Source organism: Lutra lutra, chromosome 3 (assembly GCF_902655055.1).
Source record: "Lutra lutra chromosome 3, mLutLut1.2, whole genome shotgun sequence".
Lineage (NCBI taxonomy): Eukaryota > Metazoa > Chordata > Mammalia > Carnivora > Mustelidae > Lutra > Lutra lutra.
Window position 1 is genome coordinate 60,902,076 of NC_062280.1, and position 14,927 is coordinate 60,917,002.

A 14,927-nucleotide genomic window follows, 5' to 3' on the forward strand; every position below is an offset into this window, starting at 1 on the left:
ATTCAATATGAACATTTGGGGAAAATACAATTAATCCCCTAAAAGTACCATTTGGAATTCCTGGAATCTATATGGCTTCTCCAGCAATTTAAAGACATCTTAAATTTCAGACTCTATCACACATTACAAAAAAACCCAATCTTATTTCCTCTTAATGTTTATATCCTTAAATATTCCTTAGTATTTTACCAGTGTATCATTCAATGTGAGAACATGAAATAGATCATTAAGATTACTACACGGATTTCTAAAAACTTTCCTGAGTATAAAGTATCTAGAGATGCAAAATATATATTATGAAGAATGTATATTTGAATATTTTGAAGAATAATAAATATGAGGTTAATTCAGATTTTTCAGAGTCAATACAGTTATTAGACTTGTTTTCTATATTTCAATAAGGAAAGGACTCATACTCTTTAAACAATAAATATAGAGTAATTAAAATATTTCTATAATCAGTGATCTCACTTAGCGATGAATCATAATTAAGGCAGCAAGTATTTATTCTGAAGAACTCAGGCCATTTTTTGGTGCCACTTTTCTTAACGTTGACCTCAGGGCAGACATTTCTAGTTAAGTGTAACTGTCAGGTGCAGAGTTATTGTACTGATTAGAAGACAAAATAAGGCAAGCAAGAAAGAGAAAATCAACTTCAGTGTTTTTAGAGGAGGTAGGAAGCCAAAGGGGGAATATGCCAGACCGGGTGAGCCTGTTTCTTTCACTATTCACATCTTGCGCTGTGGACAGTATTCTACTTCTCAGAAGAGGAAACCTGTGGGACTCAGGAGAGTCATGAAATTTAATCTTCAGTTCTTTAAGTCCCATTTGTTCTTAGGTGCTGACGATTCTACTTTTTTTCCCCCCTCAAATTAAGCAGTGCAAGCTCTTGGAACCCAGAGTCTTTTCCTATTAAAGAAATTATTCTACTGTAACATGTAAATTCCTTATAACTATGTAATGAAGACCTCGAACTTAATTTTTCATTAATGTAAGTTTTTTTTGCATCTAATTTTACGAATAATGTAAGCTTCAGGAGAAGTATTCTCTTACTCTAGTTTAACCTGCTCATTGGGCCAACCTAATTTTTTTTTTTTTCAATCGTGACCCATTTTACATAAACTACACTCCATGTAGCAGCAAGACTGATCTAAAATCAGCAAGGATGTCAGATAGGAGAATAGCCACGTAGACTAATTTATTCAGGGAGCCAATTTAAATGCCTCATTTAAATTTCATGGAAGTGGTCTTTCTTGTCCAGCAACTGGCTGTGGAATAGGTGAGGAGGAGCTTATCTTCTGGCACCTCATTTTCTCTATCTCTTTGACACTGTCTAAAATCTAGCCTCTAGGACTCTATCCAAACAACACAAAAGAAAAATCATTTTTAGACGTAGCTAACTCCTTCATGTCAATACATCTCCTTTGCAACTTTACAAATTAATTGCCATTTGCTAGAGTAAATCAGGTCTTGTATGCCTCAAGTCAACTTGCATGTGGTTCGAATTGAGGTTCATATTGCTGCTCCCTCGTCTATATTCACTGTCTGCTAGGAATTCAGTCTGCTGGGTTTACAGGAGCCAGCAGAAACTAGGTTGGGCACTAAGGCACTGATTCAAGTTTTAAAAAGTACAAATTTATTTCTGCTTATCTTAGACTTTATTTATGGCTTTAAAAGATCCAACTTGACTGGAACAGAGGAAAAATGTCTTAAGTCCATTTAAGTCCTTCAGGGTACAAATACCATTATTAATTTTATAACTGATGATTTTCCCCTTTAAATTTTAATTCTCCCTTTTTAAATTTCCCCTTTGATTTTAATTTAAATTTAAATTCCCCTTTAAATTTTGCATATTTAAACATCTCTTTGGAATGGACATTTTCAATTTTTTTATAAAATGGTGAAACACAAACCTTCTTAATGACCAACTTTTATAAAGTAGAGGACAACCTCGGCTTTGCCAGGCATAGATCATATAGCCCTGTAGTATCCAGAGGAGAGGTCGATAACTAGCATTTAGGTGCTAGGAAAATGGACTCATTGGGAAGTCCCTCTGACTTCTGGAGCCCAATCAAAAATGCAACTTACTGCTGAATTTGAAAACCTCAGCCAGGTCATCCTCATGTTGTGATAAGGAAGTCTTTATATTCTGATGACTATGGTGTTAAACCTTGTTTGTACTTGGTCTTCCTTGCCACATTTTCACAGTTCATCTTATTAAATGGTTGGGCCACATTTAATTCTGCACCTACTTTCCCGAGACCATAGTGTTTGATCATAGATTTATAGATCATTTAACACAAGCAACAGCTATTTTACCAACAGCCTTGCTGTCATTAAGCAGCAGCTACTGTCAAAGTTCAGGGACAGGCCCAGCAGGATGATGAAAAGAATCAAGACACAGTGCCTTCCCAACTGTCACAATAGCAGAGAGAAGCATCTGGTGCCCAGGACAGCCAGTAGAAAGGGCACCAGCAATGGGGGGCCCAATTCTGCAAACTTTTAGGAGTAGCTGCCCCTACTTCCCAGCTCTATCCCAAGGGATGAGCTAAGGAACCCCAGAAAACTCCACAGAGCACAACCTAGGAAGTGACTTGCCAAAAATACTGTGGAATCATCAATCTCAATACCAGTGGAGGTTTTCTTGAAAACAGAAAACAAACAAAACTTGTTAATTAATGTAGCCGGGAGGGGAGGAATGTTCACACACACTCAAAATTTACTTTAAAAACAGTTATCTTTGATTCTTGGAATCCCTGATTATGGTGGAAATTAACAAATCTCTTTTATTACCCATTTAAGTGTTATTCTCGCTTGTTAGCATCTCTTGGAATAGCTTTATCTTCATCTCTGACAGTCATTCCTATTATAGTAGTATTGTAGAGGACTAAGTTAGAGAATGCATGGAAACTGTCTCTACTGGGGCCTAGAACAAAATAAACCTTCCATAAGTGGGAAGTTTTGTTTTACTTCCTCTTAATTCCAAAGAGCAAGGAATTAGTTCCCATAAATTTAATTAAATGGTTCTATATTAGCAATTACCAAAACTTCTAGAAAATACATTACTACCAAAGACATATATGGGACTTCCAAAATTTGTTTATGAGTCAGTTGGGATAGATTATTTCACAAAAATGCTATGAGTAGTGACAAAGGCTCCAGGCCAACCCATAAAATCATTAGTTTTTATTAATTTAAAATAGTGTAATCTTTCAGGGACAGACTAAATCCCTCTTAAAGATATCATCTTTTAGAAATATAATTGAATAAAAAATAGTCTTGTTATTAGTATTATGTATTTTTAATTTTGGTTATTGAGTAAAGCCACAAGTTTAAGGAGAAACAACTCTGAAGAAAGTGTTTTGTAAAAATTTGACATAGAATACATTTAAGGGCTTTGAGGGCACATTACTTTTATTTTTTTATATTAACTATGATAAATTATTCTTCTAGTTTCATGTATTTACTTTCTCTTTATCTAAACTTATATTTGTGTTTCCTCAATTATAATATGATTTGTTTTAAAAAGGTAAAAAATGGTATCTTTTTTTTAAAGATTTTTTTTTTTTTTGAGTGAAAGAGAATACATTCATGCACGTGGTGGGAGGGGCAGAGGGCGAGAATCTCAAGCAGACTCCCCACTGAGTGTGGAAAGTGCCCTGGGTCTTGATCTCCTGACCTATGATAGCATGACCTGGGCAGAAACGAAGATCACAGGCTTAACTGACTTAGCCACCTAGGCACCCGAAGAGTAGTATCTTGATTACAAATATGACCCTTATCTTATATAATTTTTAATTCCAGTGTTAACACACTGCTATAGATTAGATAGATAGATAGCTATAGATGTATTTCCTTCTCTATAATATCTATTTATCTATTGTGGGGTGTGTGGGTTTTTTTTTTTTTTTTTTGGTGGTGAGCCCTAATAAACTAAATTAAAGAAGCTTTTGGGGGGCACCTGGGTGGCTCAGTCAGTTAAGCATCTGACTCTTGATTTCAACTCAGGTCATGATTTCAGGGTCATGGGATTGAGCCCCAGGTGAGGCTCCAGGCTCAAAGGGGAATCTGCTTGGGATTCTCTCCCTCTCCCTCTGCCTCTACCTCTGCTTGTGTGCTCTCTCTCTCAAAGAAGTAAATAAATCTTTAAAAAGTCTGTTTTTCCTCTGGTAAGCAGGCAGGAATAAAAGACAATAGAGAAGATGAACTAAAATTATATGCGTTCGTAATTGTGAAAAATGAGTACATGAAAGTATAGCATTTATTTGATTCTAATATGAAGAAATAAAAGAAGTGTTAAGGGTCAAAGTACCATACACTAAACAACAGAGACCATGAGACCTTGTTAATTTAGCAGTGCTATCTTTCAGCTGCAAGTAATGCCATGACCATCTGAGAAGGACTGAAACCAAGGTTTCTTAAATTTTGATGTTTATATGAATCAAATGTGTATCTTGTTAAAACGCCTATCTGAATCAGTAGGTTTGTAGGTGAGTCCTCAGATTCTACATTTTGCAGCTTTCCACACGATGTTGATCATGACCATACTCTGAGTAACAAGGGCTTCAGACACACTGTACGAGCACTGTATTAACCAGTATTGTAGTTAACATTGTATTAACCAGATTTTGACATTTATTGTTGATAAATGTTGATAGCATTTATCACTACTGAGAAATCTGTAGTTAGGCTATCCTGTGGTTAGTTCATGAGCTCAATGCTATCAAGAAACTCGACAATTTTTACCCTCTGCTTTAAGATTTCAGCATTATTGGGGCACCTGGGTGGCTCAGTGGGTTAAAGCCTCTGCCTTCGGCTCAGGTCATGGTCCCAGTGTCCTGGGATCGAGCCCCACATCAGGCTCTGTGCTCTGCAGGGAGCCTGCTTCCCCCCCTCTCTCTCTCTGTCTGCCTCTCTGCCTACTTGTGATCTCTGTCTGTCAAATAAATAAATAAAATCTTAAAAAAAAAAGATTTCAGCATTATTTTGTCATATTCCTTTTAAAAAAAAAAAAGTTTTATTTTTAAACAATCTCTACATCCAGTGTGGGGCTCAAACTCATGACTCTGATATCAAGAGTTGCCCATCCTTTCTTCTCTGAATGAGCCAGCCAGGACCCCCATGTCATTATACTTCTTGATCATCCATAGTTAATACAATTCCAGTTATTACATTCTCACACAACTACATCCAAAGGTGGAAGCATGCGTAAGAACTTTACATAGTGTCTCTGTTCTCTTACCCAGTAAGAAAACTTATTTCAGAAGATTCAGAGCAGGTTTCCCCTATTAGCTCATTTGCCAGAACTGGATCTATGGTCATTTCTATCTACAGGAGAGGTTGGGAAAGGAAATGTTAGACTTTTTAGCCCCTGTAGCGAATATTGGAGAAGGGAGCAGGAGCTTGAGATGGCTATTAGGTAGTCAATAAGCAAGTCATGTTTGGGAGGTTTCATTATGATTGCCTGTTAGATAGGATAGATTATCTAAACTTCTGAGTAGAGGAAGGAAGGGAGACCATAAATTAATTGATTCTACAGATACATTTTCATTAGTCTATTCTTCATATTTCAAAAAATATCTGGGGGTGCCTGGGTGGCTCAGTGGGTTAAGCTTCTGCCTTTGGCTTAGGTTGTGATCTCAGGGTCCTGGAATCAAGCCCCACATCAGGCTCTCTGCCCAGCAGGGAGCCTGCTTCCCGCCCCCCTCTCTCTGCCTGCCTCTCTGCCTGCTTGTGATCTCTCTCTTAAAAAAAAAAAAAAGAAAAAAGAAAAAAGAAATGTCTGTAGCATGTTTCTGGCAGAAGCTGTCAGTTTATTTAGAATCATTTATTTTAAATTGTAATGTTTAATGCCATATAGGTTTAAATGAAGTTTGTTTAAAATAAGTTGAATCTGGGGCGCCTGGGTGGCTCAGTGGGTTAAAGCCTCTGCCTTCAGCTCAGGTCATGATCCCAGAGTCCTGGGATCGAGCCCCGCATCGGGCTCTCTGCTCGGCAGGGAGCCTGCTTCCTCCTCTCTCTCTCTGCCTGCCTCTCTGCCTACTTGTGATTTCTGTCTGTCAAATAAATAAATAAAAACTTTAAAAAAAATAAAATAAGTTGAATCTTTGTGGTTTTATTCCTCTTCCTTAGTCTGTCAGTGTACGCATTTGACACAGTTGTACATCAGAAATATGAGCTATTCTATAGCTCACTTATTCACAACAAACATAACAAAATTTGAAATCAAAAGCATGATAAAGATGCACAATTACTGAAATAAATAGGACAGATGGTTAGAAAAAATACTTGCTATTTCAGGTAATTTTAACTCTTTAGGTATTTTTGAGGGAAAATACACAATGTCTGAATCATTTAAAAAAATTTATTAATTTTGTGGTCAAAATTTTTTTATCAAAAAAGGGAAACTCCAAAGAGAATAATTTTAACTTGATTGATATCTTTCAGGAAGAAGTATAAAGAAAAAAGTAAATGGTAAAGGAAAACGCTAAAAATTTCAAATCCTAACAAAGTATCATTTTTCACATAAACAGTTTAAAATGAAATAGTTTCAAATAATAGTCTTACATAATATTTAACTCAGATTATTGATCTTTAACATAGGCATTTAATGCTATAATTTTCCCTCTTCAGCACTGTTTTCTCTTCATCCCACAAATTTGGTAAGTTGTATTTCATTTTCATTTGGTTAAAAATATTTTAAAATTTCCCTTTAGATTTATTCTTTGACCCATGTGTTATTTAGAAGTGTGCTATTTAATCTCTAGGTAATTTTGAATTCTCCATATATGTTTCTGTTACTGAAAACTAAGTTAATTCCATTGTGATGTGAGAGCAGAGATTGTATAATTCCTTTTTTCGTTGTTTTTTTTTGTTTGTTTTGTTCCAAGTTTTTATTAAATACTAGTTAGTTAACATACAATGTAATATTAATTTCAGGTGTACAATACTATGATTCATCACTTACATACAACACCTGGTGCTCATTGAAAGTGTACTCCTTAATGCCCATCACCGATTTCATCCATCCCCCATCCCCCCTCCCTCTGGTAACCATCAGTTTGTTCTCTATAGTCTGTTTTATGGTTTGCCTCTCTCTTTTTACCCCCATGTTCATTTGTTTTTTTCTTTAAATTGTACATATGAGTGAGATCATATGGTATTAGTTTTTCCTTGACTGACTTATTTTGCTTAACATAATACTTTCTAGCTCCATGTTGTTGCAAATAGCCAGATTTCATTACTTTTGATGTTTGATGGCTGATAGTCCACTGTGTGTGTGTGTGTATAATATATATATATGTATATAGATAGATAGATAGATAGATAGATAGATGTGTGTATCCACACACATGGATATCTATCTATCTATCTATCTATATATATATATATATATATCACATCTTCTTTATCCATTCATCAGTCAGTGGACATTTGGGCTCTTTTCATAATTTGGCTATTGTTGATAATGTTGCTATAAACATCAGGATGCAAAGGTCTCTTCAAAATATTATTTTTGTGTCCTTTGGGCAAATACATAGTAGTTCAACTGCTGGATTGTATGGTAGTTCTATTTTTAAAGTTTTGGAGAACTTCCATACTGTTTTCCACAATGACTGCATCAGTTTGCATTCCCACTGTCAGTATAAGAGGGCTCCCCTTTCTCCACATACTCACCAACACTAGTTGTTTCCTATGTCATTAATTTCAGCCATTCTGACTGGTGTGAGGTGATATCTCATTGTAGTTTTGATTTGTCTTTCTCTGATGATGAGTGATGGTGAACATCTTTTCACATATCTGTTGGCCATCTGGATGTCTTTTTTCTTTTCTTTTTATGAAGATGTGCTTTATTGCTCAGAATGTGGTCCATCTAGTTGAATTTCTATATGAGCTTGAGAAAAATGTGCATTCTACTATTGTTTACTACATGTATTGCTCGACTTCTATTGACCAAATTGAGTCACAGAGTCATGCTTGAGCTCAACAGAGAAGGAAAGTGTAATGTTTGCATATGAAGGGAATAAATTCTGGTGAACAGTAATACTACAAACTACCACTTCAGTGACATAACTACCTATTCATTAATGACTCTTCTCATTCATGTTATGATATAAATGAATTTAAAGGACCTGAAGGTATAGTTGAACCCCCTTGGCTACATGTGAATATTTCTAGATTTTTTTCACCTCTGATAACTTATCCATTGTTTGGATATTAAGCTCAGCAAATAGATAACCTCTTCTATTATTCTTAATTATTATTAATTTATCTTCATATGTACTTATTACTACTTATTTTCTTTAATTCTTAACTGAAATCTGCCAACAACTTTTGTCATTCATTTTATGATTAATTTACTAAATAAATATTTATTAATCATTATCCCAATCACTATGCTGAGCATAGGGTTTGGCCGTTAATGAGACAGACTTAGCCTTGAACACTTTGGAACTTATAGACCATCAACTTGAAATTCTTTGCAACCTAGGGACATAGATGTGGTCACTCATTCATAACATAGAAGGAATAAAATACTTAACAAATTATTAGTAATCATCACAATAATAACTGATTAAAGTAAGAAATATCAATGGATGATAAAACAATTGGCAAAAATTTAATGTGAAACATGATATTTATATAGTTTCAAATTATATCTTCACAACACACTTGTTAATAAAAAAAAATAATAATTTCACATTGTAGAAATATGATCCTTAACCAAGTGATCCCAGTTAACACTATAGTATTTGGACAATTAGCATCATGTGACTTCTGATAGGATGCACTAAAGAAAAGCATCACCTTTTTGGTATTACTACCAAATTTTATAATCTGAGTCACCAATGTGGAAATACCAAACAATCCCAAACTGATGTCATTCTTTAAAATGACTGGCTTAAATCCTTTAAAAAAATGAATAGGTTAAAATGTCAAAGAGAGATAATAACACATGCAAAATGGCAAAGAATCTTAAAAAATCTGCTGCTCTATAACATCAATGGGAATACTGGCAAATATTGTGAAAATCAAACAGAATAAAAATCTAAATACAAGAGCAAAAACCATAAAATTCTGAGAAAAAAATAGATGTAAATCTTAACCACCCTGGATTTGGCAATGGGCTATCAGATCTGACACCAAAAATATGAGTAACAACAACAAAAAAATAGACTTCATCAAAATTAAAAACTTTGTGCATCAGAGAACATAATCAAGAAAGTGAAAAGACAACCATGGGAGAAATATTTGTGAATCATATCTGATAAAGGACTAGTATCCAAAATATATGAAGAACTCTTAAATTCAACAATAAATGACAGCTGAATTAATAACTAGGCCAAGAACTTAAATAGACATTGCTCCAGAGGAGATGCACAAATAGACAACAAGCACATGAAAAGATGCTCAACATCATTGGTAATTAGGAAAATGCAAATCAAAATCACAAGAAAATACCACTTTATAGTAATAATAATGATAATGCAGAAAATTACAGGTGTTGGTAAGGAGGTAGAGAGTAGTTAAACATCATATTACCATCTGACCCAGATATTCCATTCTTATGTATATAATTAGAATAATTAAAAGGACCTGAAGAACTGCTTATACACAAACACAGTACAGAAGTACACAGTATGTTAGCAGCAGATAATTCACATTAGCCAAAATGTAGAAAAACCCCAAATGTCCATTAATGGATAAATAGATAGAATGTGGTATATACATATAATAGACTATTATTCAGCCCTAAAAAAGATGAAGTACTAAAAAGTGCTATGACATTAACAAACATTGGAAACATTATACTACATGAAAGAAACTAGACCCAAAAGGTCACATGTTATATGGTTCCATTTATATGAAATACATAAATCAATGGAAACACAATATGGATTGGTGAGTGCCAAGGGCTAGAGGTGGGAGAAAATAAGTATTAAGTACTTATCGGAAAATGATAGCCTCTGGGCACTATACCATTAGATGTAATGTGATGTTCATGCCAACATATGGTTTCATGAGGCTGCACCCAGCCAGTGACTGAGTACAGAAGTTACCAGAACCAGAACATTTTAGCTCACTAAAAGGCTTTTCTGATGGACAACTTTTACTCGGGAATCCCCTGCAACCTGGCAAGAACATTCTCAGAGCTGCACTGTAGTCTGATGTTCTTTCTACCCCATCTTCCATTACTTCTCTCCTTTTTTAGGTATCAAACCTACATCATAGCCTGATGGCTCTCCTTGCCACCTTCTCCTTTCCCTTTGTCCTTCATGGGTGTTTCCCCCAATAAACCTCTCACATGTCTACTCTCATCTTAGTGCCTGATTCTCAGAGAACCTGAACTGACAGAAGTAAACCTGGACAGGTCTAATAATACAGGTGGGATGTGGGGACTACAAGTTGTGCCTCTTGCACAAAGTGCTGATCCAATTCCTGAAGATTTCTATTGGTGACCTGGGAATATGTTCTAGTACAAGAGAAATCCTTATTGGTACAGTAAATCTGGCATCTGAAAAATAAAAGGGAAATAAGTCCTACAAGGACAATAGAATTGGCTGGATATTACTAAGTTATATTGACACCCTCCAAAGAAATAATGGGAAACTGAGATCTGTCACAAACATGTAAAGGCTAGGAATTAGGGCTAGAGGGTATAAATGATAGCATGTAAACTGGTTTTTATTTTCTGCAGTGAAAGAACAGTCACGACTGATGATCAAACAGAATCTGATTGTTATGATAGTAGAGCTCCAGAAACCTTTAAATTCTCAGTCAAGGCAAGTCTGTTACACTAGGGTAAGAATTTTTTTTAAAAATTTTAAAGATTTCATTTATTTGGCAGAGAGAGAAAGAGAGAGAGAGAGTGAGTGAGAGAGATATCACAAGTAGGCAGAGAGGCAGGCAGAGAGAGGGGGGAAGCAGGCTCGATGCAGAGCAGAGAGCCGACTCAGGGCTCGATCCCAGGACCCTGAGATCATGACCTGAGCTGAAGGCAGAGGCTTAATCCACTGAGACTTCCAAGGTGCCCCTAAGGTAAGGATTTTGATTAGGAAAACCTGTGCTCTTGCAATGACATGGAGACATTGTGTATATAGTAGCAACAGCTTGGGAATACCCCTGCAGTTAAATCTTAAGGGAGCTTGATCAAGGTTGCTTGAATGTAAGATTGAATAAGACATCATTGACATGGGAGCACTTCCTTAGTCAAAGACAAAATTCCAAGTGATATGGCACACTTGCTGCTAGAATGGCTTTTAGAAGTCTGAGGAAAGTTGAGGCGCCTGGGTGGCTCAGTTGGTTAAGTTCTTAGCTCTTGATTTCAGCCCAGGTCATGTTCTCAGTGCAGTGAAATGGAGACCTGTGTCGGTCTCCATGATCAGCACAAAGCCTGCTTGAAGATCTCTCTCTCTCCCTCTCCCCTGCCCTACCCCTCTCAATGCCCTCCCCCCTGCTTGCATACACTCTCTTTCAAATAAATAAATAAAATATTAAAAAAAATATAAGTCTCAGAAAGTGATAACCCATGTAAGTGGAATGGAAACAATTGTGTTGCCCTGGAAGATGGCAGACGACTAAAGGTGCTATGCAAGCTTGAATAAAAGATTCACTAGAAGCTTATGTTCAACAAGAGAACCTGGAGGACACACAATTGGTCAAAATCATAAAAAATGCACTGGTTAGAAGGAAGTTGGGTGGTAGATCTTTATAAGCCAAGGCTTTTTATAACAGAGGTAATCACAAAGATAGCCTCATTAACCTCCAAGAAGATGATGGTTCCCTGAAGTAACAGAGACCAGCTGATAGTGCTTAACCATCAGAAGCCAAGATCCTCAGTTACTAGAACAACAGGAAGGGTTTGAGGGGTAGCCAAGGGAGCCTGACTCATAGAAATTTTGGAGGTGGTTGGGTTCATTATATCCCTGGAGGAAAAACTGATAGGAAGCCAATGACTGAACAATTTAACACCTACAGCTACAAAAGGCATGAATTGTGGAGAAGGCTAAGAGCAAGTTGCTCAAAGAAAAGTCACCATTTCTTGCTTAGATCCAAGAACTGAACTGGAGACCATTTATATCTGAACTCACTGACAGAAGTAGTGCCTTGGGTATCTAGGAGAAAAAACATTGTAGCACTATTGTAAGTATACATTGTAATGATTCCCCCAGTCCTACAAAGAAACCTACGCTTGGGAAAGGGGAATGCTTATCCATTTTGAAGATTACTTGACACAGTGTTTGAGTTGACATTGGTATCTGAAAAACAAAGCATTTTTTTGTTCCCTTATTTAGAGTCAGATTTTATGGGGGCCAGAAAATAAATCTGGAATACTGGATAAAGTATGGGTTACATTTGATACACTAATTTTGGAAACTGACCCTTAACTTATTTCATAGATGTTATGGCAGAGAGGACAGCTGGGGTGCCAACCTAAGCAGATTTGACTCTTAAGACCCTGCTCTTTATATTATATGGCATTGGAACTGAAAAAGAAGCATAGAGACTATACCCCTAGCCAGATTGTGTAAAGGTGAAGATGATTTCTTGATGAGAGATGATAACTCTGGGCAAACCATTTCTTTGTTCTCCAAGTGAAGACATTCCTCTGGTTTTGCTGTCTTCAGGAATTTGGGCTAAGTAATTACTAAAGTTAAGGTTGTTGCTCTCAAAATGAACAAAATTTGGTGATTTGTAAACCTCACAATGTAAGTAGCTTTATAGTACTCTGAGTGTGCTCACATGTCCTGGGCCAGGGTCATCAGCTCTGTAGCAAACAGACCTTAATCTGTGACTCCAAAATAAGCTTAATTATTATAATTTTACTATTATTAACAACCACATTGAGGAAAATAATATCTTAACTTTGTAAAGCTTTCTGTGGTCCAAATAGCATTATCCTGCACACTGTTCTACTCATTCTTCAGTAACACCTTCATGACAACTTAGATCCGAAAGCAAAGGTGTTGAATGATTTGCTTTAATTTATCCAGTTCATAAGTAACAAAGAGAGAAGAAACAAGATTTTCCAAAAACACTAGTCTAGTTTCTTTACCACTAAGATAATAATAAAGGTTAATTTAAATTGAGCACATACTATACATGCATTATTTAACTTAATTCCAAAGGAGCCCTAAAGAGGAGCTATGGTTAATATCATACCCCACCATTCTAGAGATGAGGAAATAGTCTTAGAATACCTGATCACCATGGCCAGTAAGTAAGAAGCAGCTTATGGGAATCTGATTCAAAGCTCATATTCGTTCAATAGCCTAAACTGATTACAAGCATACCTGACTTTACTGTGTTTCACTCTATTACAGTTCAAATTGAAGGATTGTGGCAACCCTGAGTCAAACAAATCTATTGAAACCATTTTCCCAATAGTATTTACTCACTTACCTGTCTCTGTGTCACATCAGTATCACATTTTTCAAATTTTTCATTATTATTATATTTGTCATGGTGATTTGTGACCAGGGATCCTTGAGGTGACCATTGTAATTGTTTTGGGCTCCCTAAACCCATTTGAGATGGGTTTTGAGATGGCAAACTTAATTAATAAATGTTGTGTGTGTTCTCACTATTCCATCAATTAACTGTTCATCAATACCTTTCTATCTTCTTGGGCCTCCCAATTCCCTGAGCCACATCAATATTGGAATTAGATAAATTCATAACCCTATGATATCTTTAAAGTGTTCAAGTGGAAGAAGAGTTATGGATCTATTTGTGTGTGTTGTGTGTGTGTGTGTGGTGTGTTCATTTTTTAAAGTTTTAAATTCCAGTATTGTTAACATGCAGCATTATGTGGTTTCAGGCATACACTACAGTGATTCAACAATTCCATATATCACCCAGCACTCACTGGAACAAGTGCACTCCTTAATCCTCATAACCTATTTCACCCATACCCCCACCCACCTTTCCTCTGCTAACCATCAGTTTGTTCTCTATAGCCAAGAGTCTGTTTCTTCATTTGTCTCCCTCTCTCTTTTTCCTTTGCTCATTAGTTTTGTTCTTAAATGCCACATATGAGTGAAATCATAAGGTATTTGTCTTTCTTTGACTGACTTATTTTGCTTAGCATTACAAGAGCTGTCTAGCTCCATCCATGTTTTGCAAATGGCAAGATTTCATTATTTTTTAGGGTTCAATAGTATTCCATTGGTATCTATATATCATGTCTTCTTTATTCATTCATCTATCAGTGGACATTTGGCTATTGTAAACAATGCTGCTGTAAACCAAGGGGTGCATATATCCCTTTGAATTATTATTATTATTTTTTTGTATTTTGGGGGTAAATACCCAGTAGCGCAATTAGTGGAACATAGGGTAATTCTATTTTTAACTTTTTGAGGAAATTCCATAGTCTTTTCCCCAGTGGCTTTACCACTTTGCATTTCTACCAACAGTGCAAGAGGGTTCATCTTTCTCCACATTGTCAACAACACTTGTTGTTTCTTCTGTTTTTAATTTTAGCCATTCTGACAGGTGTGATGTGATATCCCATTGTAGTTTTGATTGCAATTTCCTGATGATGAATGATGTTGAGCATCTTTTCATGTGTCTGTTGGCCATCTGGATGTCTTCTTTGGACAAATGTCTGTTTATGTCTTCTGTCCATTTTTAAAAATGGGATTATTTGTTTTTTGGATCTTGTTGTAGAATTTCTTTACATATCTTGGATACTAAGCTTTTATGAGATACAACATTTGTAAATATCTTTTCTTATTTAGTAGGCTGTCTTTTAGTTTTGTTGATTGTTTCCTTTGCTGTGCAGAAGCTTTTAATTTTTATGTAATCCCAAGTTTATTTTTCCTTTTATTTCCCTTGCCTCAGAAGACATATCTAGGAAAATACTGCATCGCCAATGTCAGAGAAATTATTGCCTGTGCTCTCCTCTAGTATTTTTATGGTTT